The sequence below is a fragment of the Mauremys mutica genome, chromosome 11, assembly GCF_020497125.1.
Source record: "Mauremys mutica isolate MM-2020 ecotype Southern chromosome 11, ASM2049712v1, whole genome shotgun sequence".
NCBI lineage: Eukaryota > Metazoa > Chordata > Testudines > Geoemydidae > Mauremys > Mauremys mutica.
The window spans coordinates 75,745,173-75,752,420 of NC_059082.1; the positions used below are offsets into that span (position 1 = coordinate 75,745,173).

The 7,248-nt window shown below is 50.1% G+C and overlaps 1 long non-coding RNA gene across 3 annotated transcripts in view; it reads right to left on the reverse strand.

Moving 5' to 3' along the window:
* Nucleotides 1-7,248, reverse strand: part of LOC123344450 — a 30,942-nt gene that overhangs the window by 19,341 nt on the left and 4,353 nt on the right. For all 3 annotated transcript variants that reach the window (XR_006572555.1, XR_006572554.1, XR_006572556.1), the window contains exon 3: nt 2,282-2,402. This is a non-coding gene — a long non-coding RNA (uncharacterized LOC123344450). The remainder of the gene's footprint in view (nt 1-2,281; nt 2,403-7,248) is intronic.

Here is a 7,248-nt window from a genome sequence, read left to right on the forward strand (position 1 = left end):
AACAGTTACAGTCGATGGGGGCCAGGCACATACATTTTAAAACCACAATATTTTGTACTCACATGTGCTGTATTAATTCAATCTGGTTGCAACAATTGCACATGGGCATTATGCACAACACCACACCAAGGACATCACCACTGTCATTGAGCCAAATACAAACTAAGGTGTAAGTTGATCTTAAGGAAAAATAACAGCCTCACTTACATCAGGCCACAAGTGAGGTCAAAACAACGAAGACGTTAACTCAGACTGAAAATGCGACAGGCCAAGGGTCTGATCCTCCACTCTTGCACCTTGTATGGTCATTTATATCTGCACCGAGTGCTCAACGGATGTCAAATGCTACACCGTGCAAGTGATTGGAGGATTTTGGTTCAGTAGCATCCTACCCCCCCTTTGCACAGGTGTAAATAACCACATAAGCAGCAAAGCAGGGGAGAAATCAGGCACCAGGGATATCCTGCATATAATCAGTTCTCCAAACATCTGTGCTGGATAATAGCTAGAAGTCCTTATCTTTCTGTCTACAAACAGCTCTCCTCAACTCCTCCATTACTTCACCTCAAACCAATTCTTATTTCCCAGTCAGCTTTTCATCAGGTTCATTTCTCAGTCACAAACCTCTCTTTTTAAACTGAAATTCTTCCATGAACGGTATTTTGTCTGACTAGACAATTTCCTGTAATAAACTTCTTGTGTTTCCACCTGAGTTGGAGAAAAACTCTCAAAAGAAGCTTAGAGCAGGGACATTGTTAGGCAGAACCCTTCCACCTGCACCATATACACACCAGTTAGTTGTACGATCTGAATTCCATGATCTCATTTAGTCGGGACCTTACTGTTTTATCAAGGGATGCCATCAGCGAGACAGTCCCAGAGCTGAAATGTTACAGTATTGGTTACCAACTGATACTACATACTCTGAGTAACAAAATAATCTCAAACATGTTTCCTATAGTTAAATAACCTGTTCGACGAGAAACAGCTTCTTTAATGCAACCCTCTAGCCCTCTACAAAGTACAGAATTCCACTCAAAATTTCTCAGCACTAAAGATCAACTATCAAACAATAGTACTTCAAAGGAAGCATCTATCCTGCCTGTCTCAAATTAACCATGTTCTACTTAATACCTCAACCAAAAATAAGGAGAGAGATGCTATTTCTGCTGTCTCCATAACAGATAGGGTGACCAGACGTCCCGATTTTATCGGGACTGTCCCGATATTTGCTTGTTTGTCCCGCGTCCCGACCGATGTTCGGTCGGGACACTGGACAAACAAGCAATTTTGCCCTCCGCTCCGGTGCATAGACGGAGCCCGGAGGGGCTTTCACCCCCCACTTCCCCCGACCATCCCCCTCCTTCCCCCATTGGACCCCTCCCCAAATCCCTGCCCTGGACCTGCCCCAACCCCGCCCCTCACTGCCCCATTGGATCCCTCCCCAACTCCCCGCCCTGGCCCCACCTCTTCCCCAAGCATGCGACATTCCTCCTCCCTCCCAGGTTTGCACACGGGCCATGGCCAGGGCTGGGAGCGCAGCACGGAGGCTGCTCCAGCCCTGCAGCCTGCAGGGCAGCGCAGAGCAGGCAGGGCCTGGGCGGGGGGCGGAGACACGTGTGGGGCAGACACGCTCCTGCCAGGAGGGGCCGGGCCCGGCTGCCTGGTTTGCCCCCTGCCCGGGGGGGGGTCCCCGAGTTCCCTGCAGCCGGAGCGGGGCTGCCCGGGGCGAGTGTCCCGGGCGGGGCAGAGTGGAGCAGCCTCTGCTGTGGGGCTGGTGCAATGAAGCCCGGGAGCGGCTGGGCCGGGAGCTGCAAGAGGGGTCCGGAGCGTGGCTCGGCTGCACAGCTTGGGGCCCAGGAGCGAGGGGATGGGGGAGCTGGGAGTGTATTGGGGGTCAGAGCTGAGAGTTGGGTGGAGACGGGGCTGTGCCACTGCCGCCTGGTGGCAGGGGGCGCTCTGGCTTTTTTTTTTTTTTTTGCTCCGTCCCCGCCCCCCACGTCCCGATATTTCATGTTTGTCATCTGGTCACCCTAATAACAGACCTGTGCAGAATCCCTTCTATATGCAGAGAAACTTCTCAGAAAGTATATGAGGTGTCCAGTGATCACTCAGGCCCAGTCCATAAAGGTTTTGGTGCCTAACCCTAGATATAGGCACCTAAGTCCCATTTTTAGGCACCGCTACAATTCACAAACCCCCCATTTGGCTGCTGCCTAACTCAGTGGTGCCTAAACTCATGTTGAGATTAAGATTTTTGCTGTAAAAGTTCTCTAGGTACCTTTGTTTCTGCCTCCAGGCATGAGCAGTGCTGCCTCATTCTAGACGTCAGGACCCCTCTCCGCCGCCAGAACTCCAGAGCGATCCACAGAGGGAGATAGGCAGAGGAACATCTATCTCGCCTGATGAGGAGAAGGAATGTGAACAGAGATCAACCACCTCTCAGGTGAGAGCGCTAACCCTGAGGCTATGGGGTAGTCTGATATGAGTCCTCCTCCATCTCTCCTGCTGAAGTTGTTCCACTTGAATTCAATATTAATTGGACCAGACTGAGTAAGAATTGCCCTCCAGTCCAGTGGCTAGGTCCCGCACCTCAGAGGTGGCGAACACCTGATCAAATCCCATCTCCTTATCGGGCAGAGGTGGGACTTGAACTGAGCGTCTCTCATCCCAAGAGTGTACCCTAACCCCTGGGCTAACGGTCTTAAGGGAGGTCATCCTCCTCCTGCCAGCCTCCTCTCCCCCACTCGGCTGCCTTGTGTGGAGTTAGGTACCTGCCTAACCTCCTCTCACAAGTCCTTTGGTGCACCTAAGCTGCCTGACTCCAGGAGAGGGTTCCCAGCTGTGGATTGTAGCCAGAGACAGGCACCTCCCAGCAGCCTGGATTTAAGCACCAAAGTCTGAGGGTGGGCAAGGCTTAGGACACTCCCCTCATCAGCATCTCCCATTGACTGGCTTAGCAGCTCCCCACCTACCATACTGGCTTTTGGGGATTCCACTCTATCTCCCCTCCAACCCCCATGCATTGTACAGGGAGTCTAGGTGCCTAACTCAGGCTTTGTGGATCCCATTGTTGTTCCAGGGATTTTCTAGGGATCTGAAAGTTAGGTGGTGCAATGTCCAGGTCCCTTTGTGGAGCCAGGCCTATGTACTTGCAAGAGCTCAGCTCTGTGTCCAAGTCCAAGTGCTGTGCATAACAACAAACTTCACAGCACCCCACCCAGTGGTGAGCTGGAGCCGGTTCCCACAGGTTCCCAAGAACCAGTTGCTAAAATTAGACCTCCATGGAGAACCGGTTGTTAAAGGGCCAGAGGGTGGGCAAAGAACTCCGGTCTGCGGGCCGGACCATCCTGTTGCTCCCAGGATTCCCAGCTGGGGAGGCTGAGGCTCCCCTGGCCCTTCCCCCGCTTCCCCCCAGCTGCGGCGTGGCCAGCCACCGGCACCAGCTGGGCGGCTCAGCTGAGCTCCGGAGTCGTCCTGCTGCCGCTTTTTGAGAGGCCCAGCAAGGTGTGTGTGGGGGTCCTGCTGCAAGCTCCCGGGCTGGCCAGAGGGGAGGGGAGGGGGCAAGTGAGGCAATTGTCCCAGGCCCTGCAGGGGCCCCCGGCCATGTCTCCCCCTGCCCCTCCCCTGCTCCACCCCTTAAATCAGAACTTTTTATAGGGAACCGGTTGTTAAGATTTTGGCAGCTCATCACTGACCCCACCCAGACTCTCTGTCTGGGATGCTTAGCCCTTAAAAGGCACAGTCCCCAGTACCACAGGATACACATAACAGTGCCCAAGCTGTAAGATTCCATTTTCCCCACGTACAAATCCTAAACATTACCCATGCCCCCTCCCCCACCCCCAAAACTGAGTGTCTTATGAAGGGATTGGTACTAGGATACAGATCACCTCAAGGAGAGCGATCAGACGCAAAGTATCCACCTCTTAAAACACATCATCTTGTGAGGAGCTTGGATACTATGCTGATGCCATGGTATAAGAACCTGGATCACTATTGGGCGAGGTTCTGAATGGCACCTCTCCAGAGGTACAGCCCAGGGTGGAGCAGAGAAAGCAAAGATGGCTTGAAGCCTCCTTTGGGCCTCTGGAATTCTGAGCCTGGCTAGAGGCATATTTGTTCCCCAGCATAAATCGGAGCAGCCCCAGAGGCTGCTCCAATTTACAGTAGCTTCCCACAGCTGCTTATAGGCCATTCCACCAACCCAGCAGGGGAAAAGTGCTCTCTAGCCACATACCCTCTTGCCCTATATTGCAGGCTGCACAGGGGACCAGGACAGGCTTCTCTCACTCACTCACACATACACACACACTGCAGTAGGTGATAATCAAAGAAAACTGCACTTGATACATTTGCAAGAGACAGTCCCACGCATCAGCAATCCTCAAAGAGGCACTGGGCTTTGTTGGCCTGTGGTGCATACTAGCTCCGGGACACCTGCATTTTCAATCTAATTCGCTAATTGGCAGAAGGGAAAAAGCCATTTATCTACAGGTGCGAGATTAGCCAAGCAGCAAAGTTGAACTGCCTTTTGGATTGCATAAATCCTGGCCCCTCTCTGGCAGTGCAGAGTCGCAGACATGCACGTCCACACCACAGCCCACACGGGTTCTTTACACTTGCCATGTCCATTACAGAAATTAAAACCAGAAGATTAAATGTCCCCTAAGAACAAACATACTGGGTCAGAACATTGGTCCATCTAGCCCAGTATGCTGCCTGCTAACGCCTCAGAAGGAATGAACAAAACAGGGCTATTTAAAGTGATCCCTCCCGCCGTCCAGTCCCAGCTGGAAGTTGAGAGGCACCTGGAGCATGGGGTTGTGTCCCTGACCATCTCAGCTAATAGCCATTGATGGACCTATTCTCCATGCATTGATCTAACTTTTTTGAACCGAGTTATATTTTTGGCCTTCACAACATCCCCAACAAGTCCCACAAGCTGATTGTGCGTTGTGTGAAGCAGTACTTCCTTTTGTTTGTTTAAACCTCTTGCCTATTAATTTCATCAGATGACGCTTAGTTCTGGTGCTATGTGATGGGATAAATAACAGGTCCCTATTCACTTTCTCCACATCATTCGTCATTTTATAGACCTCTATCATATCCCCCTTAGTCATCTCTTTTCTAGGCTGACCAGTCCCAGTGGTTTTAATCTCCCCTCACATGGAAGCTGTGCCATGCCCCTAATCATTTTTATTGCCCTTCTCTGTCCTTTTTCCAATTCTAATACATCTTTCTTGAAATGGAACCACCAGAACTGCACGCAATATTCAAGATGTGGGCATACCATGGATTTACATAGCAACATTATGATTTTTCTGTTTTATTATCTATCCCTTTCCTAATGGTTCCTAACATTGTTAGCTTTTCTGACTGCTACTGCACATCGAGTGGATGTTTTCAGAGAACTATCCACAATGACTCCAAGATCTCTTTCTTGAGCAGAAACCTGGATCAGGGCCCCACTGTGCTAGACATTAACACACATAGCAAGCTCTTATTGTTCAAACAGACAAGAAGAGGGGAAACAAAAGCACAGAGAAGAAGAGATTTGCCCAGGGTCACACAGCAGGTGAGTGGGAGAACTCGGAAGGTCTCCTGACTCTCATGTCAGTGCCCCATCCACTAGGTCATGCCATCTCTACCAATGAGGGTCAGTTGAGAGGTACCCTTCCAAGCAGAGTTTGTCATCTTTTCATGTTTTTCAAGGTTGTTTAACTGCTGGTGCTTACAGTGAATCCAACAGAAGGGTAGTCCTCCAGACATCCAACATAACACTTTGGAACTTCATGCCAGGGGAATTTCTCCTCAGAAACAAGTGATCTCAAGGACTTTAATACAAAGTCTAAGGATCCTCCACCTGATGTTTTCTATTGACCTGGAGCAAATGTACATTTAATCTATCTTTCCTAAGTCCATGTGCTGGTCCTAGTCTTTGTGGTGTTTGTCTGTGCCAGGGGAAAAAGATTGTACCTGTTGGGTGGCCAGATCTTCAACTGCTGTAAGAATCATATACCACGTCAGTCATCTCCCGGACTCAGACTCTCAAGATTTCTGGTGGTGGCTTTAATTTGTTCCTGGATTCAGGCTCCCTACACATTGGTCTAACAGGAAACACTCACACAGCTGGCTACAGCAGCTGACACACTGGCATCTCCCTTCCACCTTGTGGTGATCACCACTACGATTTTGCAGTGAGCTCAAGCATCTCTGGGCACAATGTCAGTGACTGGTTTAATAAGGGTCAAGTACACTTCAAATCCAAGGAGAGGAAAGAGTGGATTAGGTGCACAGATTGCCCAGTCACTGTCTGACAATATCCACTCTGAAAGGAAATAGCTGCTGTTCCGGCTAATCACTGCCCTGCAGTTAATTAGGTGCCTCTGATCAGCCAAGCTTTCTGATGACTCAGGTACCACTGCCAAGAATTAAATTGAGTTTGAGTTTTTATTTTCTATTAAATCAAAGGAGGGCAAGTCACGGACAAATTCTCCTGGATGAAATTCACCACGGAGTATGAGCTGACCAGCAACTGAGGAGCTGTAGCTTTAGAATGGCACCTAATCTCTTGAGGTTTGTAATAATGCTGCTTCCATCTTAGAAAGGAATCATGGGGTACATCTACACTACATTTCAAAACCCGCTGCAGTGAGTCTCAGGCCGGGGGCTAATGCAACAGCACTAAAAATAGCTGTTTGTAGACATTCAGGATCAGGCTGGAGCTCAGAATCTGAAGCCTGAGGAGGAGGGCGGGTTTTGAAGGCCGAGCTCCAGCTCAGGTCGCAACATCTACACGGCTGTAGCCTGAGCCCTGCTGAGTCTGCAGACCTGAGCTCTGAGACTCGCTGCTGCAGGTTTTAAAACACAGTGTAGATGTACCCACGCTGAAGGTCTTGAAGGAAAACAGAATGGCACAACTGGCAAATTTACCAGCATCCTCATCCCCAGAAAACGTCCATTGCACAGTTAGCTCCGGAGGAAAAACAAACACATTGAGCCTAATCCTCGGAGGGCCATAAGTCAACGTAGCTTGTTGGAGATCAACAGAGTGTTGCTAATTGGGGCAGAGATTCAGCTGCTGTTAGAGTCCATATCTCCCGTTTCCTCTCGTATCTCTCTCTCTCTCTCACATGGTGTGAAAACAGGCCCTGGAATGAGCCTTCTCTTCACTGCCACTTCTCCCTTCCGCTAGCTCTAGCATTCAGAGCCTCACCCTCTTCGTCCCTATAGCCAGGATCAAGA